The following is a 13,048-nucleotide window of genomic DNA, read 5'->3' on the forward strand; positions in this document are numbered from 1 at the left end:
CCCTCACTTTCAGGCACCCCAATCAGACGTAGATTTGGTCTTTTTACATAATCCCCTACTTCTTGCAGGCTTTGTTCATTTCTTTTTCTTCTTTTTTCTTTAGATTTCTCTTCTCGCTTCATTTCATTCATTTGATCCTCAGTCGCTGATACTCTTTCATCCAGTTGATCGAATCGGTTACTGAATCTTGTGCATTTGTCACGTATTTCTCGTGTCATGGTTTTCATCTCTGTCAGTTCGTTTATGGCCTTCTCTGCATTAATTATTCTAGTTATCAATTCTTCCACTCTTTTTTCAAGACTTTTAGTTTCTTTGCGCTGGGTACGTAATTCTTCTTTAGCTCTGAGAAGTTTGATGGACTGAAGCCTTCTTCTCTCATCTCATCAGTCATTCTCCATCCGGCTTTGATCCATTGCTGGCGATGAGCTGTGTTCCTCAGTTGAGAATGCAGAAATCACCTGTCTTCTGTGTCTCTCGCGCTGGGAGCTGCAGACTGGAGCTGTTCCTATTCGGCCATCTTGCTCCACCCCCATAGGTATATTTTCTGATACTGTCTCTCCTCCAGTCATCCTCCCTCAAGTAGGCCCATGTCTGTTGTTCCCCTCTTTGTGTCATGTGTTCTCATTGTTGAGTTCCCACTTGTAAGTGAAAACATGTGACATTTGGTTTTCTATTCCTGCATTAGTTTGCTTAGATAATGGTCTCCAGCTCCATCTATGTTGCTGCAAAGAACATGATCTCATTCTTTTCCATGACTGTATAGTATTCCATGGTGTATATGTACCACATTTTCTTTATCCAGTCTACCATTTTTGGACATTTAGGTTGATTCCATGGCTTTCTTATTGTGAATAGTGGTACAACGAACATAGGCATGCATGTGTATTTATGGCAGAACAATTTTTATTCTTTTGGGTATCTACTCAATAATGGGGTTACTGGGTTAAATAGTAATTCTGTTTCAAGTTATTTGAGGAATCAACACATTGCTTCCCACAATGGCTGAACTAATTTACAGTCCCACCAGCAGTGTATAAGCATTCACTTTTCTCTGCAACCTTGCCAGACTGTGTTATTTTCGAGTTTTTAATAATAGCCATTCTGACTGGTGGACATTTTCTGTTGCACTATATAGTATTGTTTAATAAAGGAATAGTCTTTGAAATAAATTTTATCTCCACATGCTTTAAATAAAGAAGAAATAAAGATGTGCTACTTTGAGAAAATTCAATTCACATTTTTGAGTCTCATACACTCACTCAAAATTTGGAGATAATAATAAAAGTACTTAAGGTAATACTATAACATGATGACACAGAGTTGGCAGTCAAGCATAATAACTTTATTTTTACCCTGTCACTGTGTTTTGTATTTTGATTCCACGTTAAAATAAACAAAAACTGAATTTGTGCCATACTTATGTTTTAGGCCTTTTACTGTTGATTCTTAACAACTACAATTGAACTATTCTTTCAATTGACTTAGTTACTAATTCTAGAAGACAGAAAATAAACATAATTTATGATTTGAAACTTTAGGAATTCTTTTTAATGCAAAAACTGTACTTAAATAACACCTTGACAAATAAATGTTATGAATATTTTAAAAGAATAATTGACCTCTAATATTTTATTAAAATATAATTACTATCTGGTATATATTAATCACAGTAGTATATTAAACATTGCAGTTTCATAATTAACCATTTAAGACATGACTCCAGGCCTCAGGAAGATTATATTTTATAAGTTTACACTGAATACATTTAAAGAATAAATGTTAGTTATTGAAACTGAAATAACAGAGAAATAGCATTAAGTTTTAATGTTTTAAAAACGTTTATTGAGTTAGTGAAATCTAAGTAAGAGTAATCTCTTCTATCCTCTCTTTATTTTTATTTTTTATTTTTTGTTTTTCCCATTAGTATTTGGGTAGGATGCTAGGATGAAATGAAAAAACTATTTCATTGCCTTTTGACAATATGTAAGTGAACATTTTGAAGGTGCCAATGTTACTGACACATTTTTCTTCCAAATGAAATTAGGAGAAAATTCAAGATAAGTGTATTAAGATACTATTCAGCAGGATGGAGGCATGCTTTTGTAAAAACAGTTTTTATATAATTAAACATAGTTGAAGGCATAGGAAGACAGATTGGATAATTCCTTCCATAATGAAGGATCATTAGGCTTCTAGGCATTAAATATTTCCCTTGCGTTCCATGTAGTAGCTTCTGAACCTCTTCAAAGCATTTTTTATCTCTTTTTTCTCAGGGTATAAATGGCTAGATTTAGGAGAGGTGTAAAAACATGACAAAACACAGCAAGAAATTTATTCACCCAGATGATGCTAAGTGGCCCCACGTAGATGAAGATGGAGGGCCCAAATAAGAGCACCACCACTGTGATGTGGGCAGTGCAGGTAGAGAGTGCCTTAGAAGCCCCAGTTTTAGAGCCTCGATGTACAGTGAGAAGAATATACATGTAGATGTCAGTACTAGAACAGAGCATGTTACGGCCAGAACCCCACAGTCAAGATTCATGAAAATGTATAAATTATGGGAATCCATGCAGGCAAGCTTGATTTCCAGTGGTGTATCACAGAAGAAGCTGTCTATTTCCATGGGACCACAGAAAGCCAGCTGAACAATCATAACCATTTGGCTCATGGAATGGACAAAGCCAATGATCCAGGAAGTCACCACCAACCAAATGCACATTCGCAGGCTCATAATGGTGGAGTAGTGGAGTGGTTTGCAGATTGCCACATAGCGGTCATAGGCCATTACCGCCAGTAGCACCATCTCAAACCCTGCAATAAAATGTGCAAAGAAGATCTGGGACATGCAGCCTACAAAGGAAATGGTCTTACTCTCCTTAAGAAAGGCTGCTATCATCTTAGGAATGGTAATTGAAGAAAGCCACATATCAACAAAGGACAGGCTGGCCAATAAGAAGTACATGGGGGAATGGAGATGGGAATCAGTGATGATTAAGATCATGATGACAATATTTCCAGATACAATAATCAGGTAAAACATTTAAAATGTCATCACAAGTAAGACCTGAGTATTCCATAAGTGGCAAAGTCCCAGAAGCACAAATTCTGACACTACCGATTGATTTCCTTCATCCATTTTATTCAGTGTGTCTTCTAAAATAATGAAGATAGAAAAATAGATTATTAGTTAATGGGATGACACAGCGTCTTTAATTTTTGAAAAGTCATGTTCACGTTGAAATTTAGCATCTATATTTGAGAGTGAAATGCATAATTGTGAAGAGAAATGTTGGCCAAATATATATAGTATTATGACCAAAAGAGAAGCTGACTACCTAAGACTGACTTTCCAAGAAACAGAACCTGAAATGAGATAGTTATTCAAATGCTTTACTGAGAGGCTACTCTCATAAAAAGGGGGTGAGGAAATCAGAACTGCGAGTAAGGTTTAAGAAGGTAGTAGTGTCACCTGGATTAACTTCAGTCCACTAATGCTGTGAAAAGAATGTAGGTGGAACACCAACCACAATTATTACAGTAAATAATTATAATTAGGTCATCAACTTAGGAAGGTGAATGTAAACTGATACTGAAATTCAGTACAAATGACATAATACACAATATAATTTCTCTGTACAGACATTCTTCCTTTTATTTAATTTCATTATATTGCATTTTTCAGACATTGCTTTTTTTTTTTTTTTAAACAAATTCACTGTTTGTGGCAACTCTGTGTCAAGCAAGTCTATTGGCATCATTTTTCCAATAGCATGTGCTCACTTTGTGTCTTTGTGTCATGTTTTGGTAATTCTTACAATATTTCAAACTTTTACAGTATTGTATTGTCTGCTGTGGTGATCTGTAATCCATGATCTTTGATGTTACTCTTCTAATTGTTTTGGGGGCATTGCAAACTGTACCCATATAAGACTTAGTTGATAAATGTTGTGTGTGTTCTGACTGCTCCACCAACTGGCTATTTCTTCCTCTCTCTTTCTCTGTTTAGGCCTGGCTATTCCCTGAGACACAACAACATTGAAATTAGGCCAATTAATAATCCTGCAGTGGCCTCTAAGTGTTCAAGTAAAAGGAAGAGTTGCATGTATTTTACTTTAAATTAAGAGCTAGAGGCGAGTACGGTGGCTCACGCCTGTAATCCCAGCACTTTGGGTGGCCAAGGCGGGCAGATCATGAGGTCAGGAGATCAAGACCATCCTGACTAACATGGTGAAACCCTGTCTCTACTAAAAAAAATACAAAAAAAACTAGCCAGGCAAGGTAGCAGGTGCCTGTAGTCCCAGCTACTCGGGAGGCTGAGGCAGGAGAATGGCGTAAACCTGGGAGGCGAAACCTGCAGTGAGCTGAGATCCGATCACTGCACTCCAGCCTGGGTGACAGAGTGAGACTCCGTCTCAAAAAAAAAAAAAAAGAAAATACAAAAATACAAAAAATTAGCCTGCCATGGTAGCATGCACCTGTAATCCCAGGTACTCAGGAGGCTGAGGCAGGAGAATTACTTGAACCCAGGAGGCAGAGGTTGCAGTGAACTGAGATCGCGCCACTGCACTCCAGCCTGGCAACAGAGCAAGACCCCATCTCAGAAAAAAAAAAAAAAGCTAGAAATAATTAAGCTTAGAGAAGAAGGCACATTGAAAGCCAAGATAAGCCAAAAGGTAAGCCTCCTTGTGCCAAACAGCCAAGTTGTGAATACAAAGACAAAGTTTTGGAAGGAAATTAAAAGTGCTATTCCAGTGCACACAGAAATGATAAAAAAATAAAAATAAAAGCAAAACATTGTTATTCCTAGTATTGAGTAAGTGCTAGTGGTCTATAAAAAAGATCAAGTCAGCTATAACATTCCCTTATGCCAAAGCCTAATCCACAGCAAAGCCCTAACTCTCTTCAATTCTATGAAGGATGAGAGAAGTGAGGAAGCTACAGAAGAAAAATTGGAAATTAGCTGAGATTGGTTCATAAGGTTTAAGGAAGGAAGCTATCTCCATAAAATAAAAGTGCAGGGTAAAGTAGCAAGTGCTAATGTAGAAGCTGCAGCAAGTTATCCAGAAGATCTGGCTAAGATAACTGATGAATTTGGCTACACTAAACAACAGATTTTCAGTGCAGACAAAACAGACTTAAATTGGAAGAAGATTCAATGTAGGACTGTCATAGCTAGAGAGGAGAAGCCAATACCTGGCTTCAGAGCTTCAAAGGACAAGCTGATTCTCCTGTTAGGGCTAATGCAACTGGTGACTTTCAGTTGAAGCCGATGCTCATTTAGCATTCTGAAAATCCTTAGGGCCTTTAAGAATTATGAAAATATACTCTGCCTGTGCTCATTTTTATAAATATGAAAACAAGGCCTGGATAACAGCACATTTGTTTGTAGCATAGTGTACTGAATATTTTAAGTCCATTGTTGACATCTACTGTTCAGAAAAAAGATTCTTTTCAAAATATTTCTGTTCATTGACAATGCACTTGGACACCCAAGAGCTCTGGTTGAGATGCACACAGAGATTAATGTTGTTTTCATGCCTGCTAACACAACATTTATTCTGCACCCTATGGATCAGGAGAAATTTTGACTTTCAAGTCTTATTGTTTAATTAATATATTTTGTAAGGGCATAGCTGCCATATACAGTGATTCCTCTGATTAATTTAGGGAGAGTAAATTGAAACCATTCTGGGAAGAAGTCCCCATTCTAGATTCCATTAAGAACATTCATGGTTCATAAGAAGAGGTCAAATGTCAACAGTAACAGGAGTTGGGAAGAAATTTATTTCAGCCCCCATGGATGACTTTGAAGGCTTCAAGATTTCAGTCAAAGAAGTAAGTGCAGATATGGTGGAAATATTAGAGAAAGAGAATTAGAAGTGAAGCCTGAAGATGTGACTGAATTGCTGCAATCTCATAAAACTTTAATGAATGAGGAGTTATTTCTTATGAATCAGCAAATAAACTGGTTTCTTGAGATGGAGTCTACTCCTGGTGAAGATGCTATGAACACTGTAAAATTTCAAGAAAGGATTAAGAATATTACATAAACTTAGTTGATAAAGCAGTGGCAGGGTTTGGGAGGATTGACTCCAATTTTGAAAGAATTTCTAATGCAGGTAAAATACTATCAAACAGCATCACATGCTATATATAAATCTTTTGTGAAAAGAAGAGTCAATCATCAATGCAGCAAACTTCATCATTGTCTTATTTTAAGAAACTGCCACAGGCTCCCAACCTTCAGCAACTACCATCATGATTAGTTAGAAGTCATCAACATTGAGACAAGACCCTCCACCAGCAAAAATAGGACAATTTGTTGAAGGCACTGGGTAACCAAAAAATTCCTATGAGTCATTTCATAATGATATTTATTTAGTTGCAGTGATCTGGAATTGAACCCACAATATCTGTGCTATGTGTAATGGTTTACTCAATCCTCAATTGAATCTCTTCTATAAGACATTGTAAAAGTAAATTGTATCTTATGTTTCTAAAATATGTGGTGAGATAACCTTTAGGAGATAAGCTATATGGAAAACCATATGCTAAATATCTTCGCATAATAATTTGCATGCAAAACTAGACACATAATTGATCATTAATTTAAACCTACAGTATAATATAACTTATTTAGTAAATAAAATTAATTTACAATATATCAGTGGAGTGACATCTAGAAAGAGATTAAACAGCCTCAAAGACAATTCAACCTCAGAATCTCAACTGATGAATTTTGAAGAGAGGCTCTTTATAACTCAAGCTTATCAATAGAAAATACTTATCTTCAATTATATGAATGTATGCTAGGAAATCCCTAGACTTTGAAATACTAACATTTCCTGACTCTCAAGCATAGAAACTGAATCTACATTTGTCAGATGAGAATAGATTGCATATGTGTATAAGCAAACTGTATCTTTGAGTGTTAGTGCTGAAGGAACATGAGGTTAAAACTTCAGCAATTATTGATTATTAATCTTTAAATATAGCAGTGATACTGCTGACATTCATCCCTAAGTGACAATGCTTCTCGAGTTGGATGGTGGAAAGATAATTACCAATTTTCCTTTCCTATTTATTATTTCTCTCCATTGGCATTGTTTCAGTTTTTGTGTGTTTTGTGCTCTTTTATCATTTGAAATCTCCAAGGTGGTGCTAATGAGCACAGGGAGGAATGAAAATCATTACTGCATCACGAGCACTAGTTTCCCTTTCCCTTTTTCTGAGGACTCAGAGACATAAATTAAGAACAACAAGAAAGAAAATTCTCCTAAAGGAAATCATGTATTTCCTTTGTTTGCTATGGGTAAATGGACATATGATAGTAGTATAACAATTTACAAACAGTAATATATCCGTAATAGATTAGATTTACCTAATTTATAAAGAAAATAGTCTGATATTATTCCCAATAGATTCACGCTTCCTGAGAAACTTGAAAAATCTGATGTTTCTTCTTGAAACTCTTTTTGTTATCAGCACAAACTTTTTCAGATAAGTTTTCAGTAATTAGTTCTTACCTGTTGAATAAGTGACAGAGAAGATAGCTAATAGGGAAACCAGGACTCCAACTGTATCCAAGAGAGGAATTTGCTAAAAGATGAACAGGTACATTCCTAGGGAACAATTCATCATTAAGAAATAATACTGCTTTCTTTACCAGTTTTGAAATTGTTAACTTTTCATATTAGTGAACTCTATTATTCTATTAATATTAACCAAAATTTAGTTGAATTAGTTGAATATATGTACACTTTTTGGTCAGACCTTTTCTGCTATGTGACCTTGAGCTAAACCTACTTCTGTGTCAATTTCCTCATCTGTGAAAAGAGGACACTCATCTAATAGATTTGTTGTGAAGATGAATCAGAAAACGTACAAACCACTGAAACTCTTTTGGTATTCAGCGTTCGTTGCATAAATATTATTTCCCCTATCTCTTCATTAAGGTTGATTTTAAAGCAGTAGTTTGCAAAGCTTTTTGGCAACAAGTCTATTGCACAGCTGAGCACTTTCCATAAGCAAAATACATATGATAAACTTTCTTTAAAATATCTACCATTTATATTTTCTCTAAATTAACATACCTATATTCAACAATCCTATGGGATATACAGATGTGAAGAACATAGCAGACATGTCTGCTGTTTTCTAGGAGTGTAACAACTTCTTCACCCTTAATCTTCCTTTCCAAGGAGGGGTTATTAATATGATTTTTAAAAGACCTAGAATAGGACATAGGGGTTTCTTTTAATTACCTGGAAGAATTTCAACTCTTGATGACTGGAAGAATTTCAACTCTGCATGACTTTGAAGGGTTCCTGATTTCAGTGGAAGAAGTAGCTGCAGAATTTTTGTCCTGTATCTGCACTAATTTCACTTATTCAATGTGCAATGATTTTTACTTCTATTTCTATGCTAAAAGTTATCTTGCATACTATACCTTCTCTAAGATGAAAAACATTATCCTCTTAAATGGGAGGAATCAGTTGAAAAAGGATTGCTGGAAGCTACATAGAGTAGCCAGCAAAGAACAGAGATTTCCAAAAGCAGATGTAAGAGCAAGAGCATCTCAGAGGCAGTGCATTATGTCAGTGCGTGCACTGCTGTTGAAGAGAGATCATGGAAATTCCAGTAGGAATAGGATAGGAGGAGAAAGCCTGTGAATTATCTTCTGAAAATATAAAATACTAAAAAGTTCATTATCAACTCCAAGCATTGTGGGCATGCATGAAACAGATACATAAAAATATTTAAGACTTAGTATCATAAAAAAGAGAATCAGAGAGATGAAATGACTAACACAAATTTTCTCATAGATCAATGTCTCTTTTTGTGTTTTCTTCTGATATGTGTTTGAGATGTATCCACTGTTGAGTGGAAACAATATTTGTGGAAGTACTTTCCCTCAGCCTGGCATATATTCACCAACTGAAGTGGTCCCTTGAGTGTAATTTTCCTATTCTACATCTCAGCAGAACAGGAATCATAGAAATAATTTACCTTTGATGTCTCTGGATTTCCTTGTTAAAAGTGATAGCAATTGTTGCATATGTTAGAAATCAGAACAAAGAGACAAGAAAAACTTCATCTAAATCAGCCAAACATTAAAATTAGTGGTTTTAAAATGATTATTCACTTTATTTTTAATTTTTGTGGGTACATGGTAGGTGTGTACATTTGTAGGGTATTATGAGATACTTTGTATCAGGCGTGCAATACAGAATAATCACATTATTTATTCTTTATTTGACCTGTAAGTATTAAGGATATGTCTTCCGCAATGTTGATCTGTAACTTGATCTTGATCTATAGCATCAAATTAAATTAACATTTTAGTTCTTGTTGCAAGATAAATCATATCCTATTTGGTGTGACATATGACCATCAACAAAAACCTCTGATATGAATGGAGTGCCCTAATGCACACCAATATTGTCCAAGTAGGCAGGTACTCTTGGTCAGCTAATTGATGTGTTTCAATAGCTGTGATTAATTGAGGCCCTGAACAATTATGCACTGAAAGTTAAATTATTAAAATATTTTTAGATTTTCAAAATAAGGATATTGAGGTTAGGTTAAGAGACATTCTATTTGACTTTTCAGATTTTAAAGTGACTTTATTGTAGTGCAATTGATATTTAATAACATGTCCATATTTAAGTGTAGAGTTTGAAGAGTTTTGACATTTGTATACAACAGTAAAAAGGCCATCACTATTAAGATGGTGACCATATGCCTCCAATGTTTACTTGTCCCTTGATATCACTCCCTTCCTTCCACACGTCTACCATCCCCAGACAACCACTAATAAGTATCTATAATTATTTATTAGTTTGCATTTTCTAGGGTTTTCTATAAATGGAATAATAACATATGTACTCTCTTTTTGATCTGGCTTCTTTCAGAATACTTATTTTCATATTTGTCATGTTGTGTGTATCAATAGTGTATTCATTTTTATTGCTGATTAATATTCCACTGCATGTATATACCATATTTAGGTTATCAGTTCATTTCAGAGAAATTTAGCTTGTTTTCAGTTTTTGGCTATTACAATAAAACTGATATGTACATTTGTGTACAATATCTGTGTAACTGAATAATTTTAAATGTATTGAGACTTGTTGTGTAGCCCAGAATATGTTCTGACTTGGGAAAGGTACTTTGTGCATTTTAACAAGGAATTATCTGATTTTTTCTGTTTTTTTTTTGTCAAAGTGTTCTGCAATGTCAATTACATAAAACTGGTTCATAGTGTTCTTCAGGTATACCATATCTCTGATAAATTTTTGTTTACCTTTTCTGACAATTATTTAATAGAGAAGTATTGAGGTTTTGATTACAACTTTTTGGACTATTTTTCCTTGTAGTTCTGTCAGTTTTTGTTCCATCTACTTTAAAGCTCTGTCATTAGGAACATACATAATTAAAATTATATCCTTCCAATTAATCAACACCTCTCTCAATATGAAATGACTTTAAAAAAATCTCAGTAATATTCTTTTTTGAACCATGTTTCCCTTATTATTAAAATTGCTACTGAAGTTTTCTTTTGATTTGCTTTATCATTATATATATTTTTTACATGATTTTATTAATAATTTAAGGACTACATATTTTAAGAGCAGTTTTAAGTTCTCAGAAAAACTTGAGTGGAAATTATAGAGAGTTCCTATATATTCCATGCCTGCAAACATACACAGCCTCTCCACCATCAACAGCCAACAAAATAGTGGGGCATTTGTTACATAGCTGAACCTGCTTCTACACATGATTATCACCCAAAATCTATAGTGTATATTAGGTTGTACTTTTAATATTATGCATTCTATAGGTTTGGAAAATATATAATCACAGGTATCCACCACTGTAGTGTCATACCAATTAGTTTTTCTGCCGTAAAAATTCTCTGAGGTTTGCCTAATCATCCCTCCCTCCCACACAACTTCTGGCAACCATTTATCTTTCTACTGTTCAGTGTTTTTTGTTTTTTGTTTTTTCTTTTCTTCATGTGATACATGCTAGTTTATTTTTTATTTTTTGCATGAAATTTAAATACTGTACAAGATACATGTCAGTTTAGATGCACAGGCACACAAAGGAAAACAGACGCACACTGACACATACGTGCACGTGTTCAATGGATTTTTTTCTTTTCCCGAATGTCATAGAATTGGAGTCATGAAATATGTAGGCTTTTCAGATTGGTATCTTTCCCTTACTAATAAGATTTACGGTCTTCTGTGGTTTTTCATGGCTTGATAGCTCATCTGTTTTTATCACTGAATAATACTCCATTTTCCGAATGTACAACAGTTTGTTTATACATTTACATACTGAAGGATATCTTGGTTGCTTCCATTTTTTGACAATTATGTATAAAACTGCTGTAAATATTCATGTGCACATTTTTGTGTGGATACAAGGTTTCAAAACATTTGGGTCAATACAATGAAGTGTGATTATTGGATTTTACAGTAAGAGTAAAAGTTTTGTAGAAAACTGCCAATCTGTCAGCATTTTGGATTTAGCAATTCTAATAGTTTTGTAGAGGAATCTTACTATTGTTTAATATACAATATACAGTTTGATAATGATATGATGTTGAGAACAACTTTTTGTATGACTGTTTTCCATCTATGCATATTATTTAGTAGGGTTTCTGTTCATATCTGTGGCTCATTTTATAATCATGTTCATTTTCTTTTTAATATGTATAAATCTAAGGGGTGCAAGAGGAATTTTAGCACATGAATAATTGTGTACTGGTGAAGTCTGGGATTTTAGTGTATCTATCACCTGAATAATGTACATTGTACCCATTAAGTAATTTCTCATCATCCACCTGCCTCATGCCATCAATTCTTTCAAGTGCGTATTGTGTATCACTTCACACTCTATGTCCATGTGTACACATTATTTAGCTCCCACAGTTAAGTGAGAACATGTGATATTCAAATTTCTATTTCTGTGTGTTTCACTTAAGATAATGGCCTCCAATTCCATCCATATTGCTGCAAAAGACATGATTTTATTCTTTTTTATGGCTGAAGAGTATTCTACTGTGTATTTATACCACATTTTCTTTATCCAATCATCTGTTGATGGATACTTAGGTTGATTTCATATCTTTGCTTTTGTGAATAGTGCTGTGATAAACATAAGAGTATAGGTATCTTTTGGGTATAATGATTTCTTTTCCTTTGGGTAGACATCCTGTAGTGGGATTGCTGGATCTTATGTTAGTTCTATTTTTAGTTATTTAAGAAATTTCCATAGTAGTACAACCACTATGGAGAACAGTTTGAAGTTTCCTCAAAGAACTACAAATAGAGTTACCTTACAATTCAGCAATCACACTCCTAGGCATACACCCTAAAGAAAAAAAAATCAGTATATCAAAAGATATCTCCACTCCCATGTTTGCTGCAGCACTATTCACAGTTGCCAATATTTGGAAGCGACCTAAGTGTCTATCAACAGACAAATGGATAAAGAAAATATGGTACCTATACACAATGGAGTGCCATTCAGCCATAAAAGAGAATGAGATCCTATCATTTGCCAAAACAAAAATGAATTTGGAGGCATTATGTTAACTGAAATAAGCCAGTTACAGAAAGACAAACTTCTAATATTCTCAGTCGTTTGTGAGAGCTAAAAATTAAAACAATTAATTCATGAAGATACAGAATAGAAAGATTCTTATTAGAGGCTTGGAAAGGTAGTGAGGTTAGGGTTAGGGGGAATGTAGGGATGGTTAATGTGTGCAAAAATAGAAAGAATAAATAAAACCTACTATTTGATAGCACAATAGGGTGACTATGGTCAATAATAATTGTACATTTTTAAATAACTTAAAGAGTATAATTGGATTGTTTGTAACTCAAATGATAAATGCTTGAGGGGAAGGATAACCCATTCTCCATGATGTGCTTATTTCACATTGCATGCCTGTAATCAAAACATCTCATGTACTCCATAAGTATATACATCTACTATGTACCCACAAAAATAAAAAATAAAAATCTAGAAATCC

The 13,048-nt window shown here is 34.4% G+C and overlaps 1 pseudogene; it reads right to left on the reverse strand.

The window, feature by feature from the left end:
* Positions 1-2,199: 2,199 nt before the first annotated feature.
* On the reverse strand, positions 2,200-8,145 carry LOC105536796 (annotated as a pseudogene).
* Between the last annotated feature and the right edge of the window lie 4,903 nt (positions 8,146-13,048).

Source organism: Mandrillus leucophaeus, unplaced genomic scaffold, assembly GCF_000951045.1.
Source record: "Mandrillus leucophaeus isolate KB7577 unplaced genomic scaffold, Mleu.le_1.0 Scaffold163, whole genome shotgun sequence".
Taxonomy (NCBI): domain Eukaryota; kingdom Metazoa; phylum Chordata; class Mammalia; order Primates; family Cercopithecidae; genus Mandrillus; species Mandrillus leucophaeus.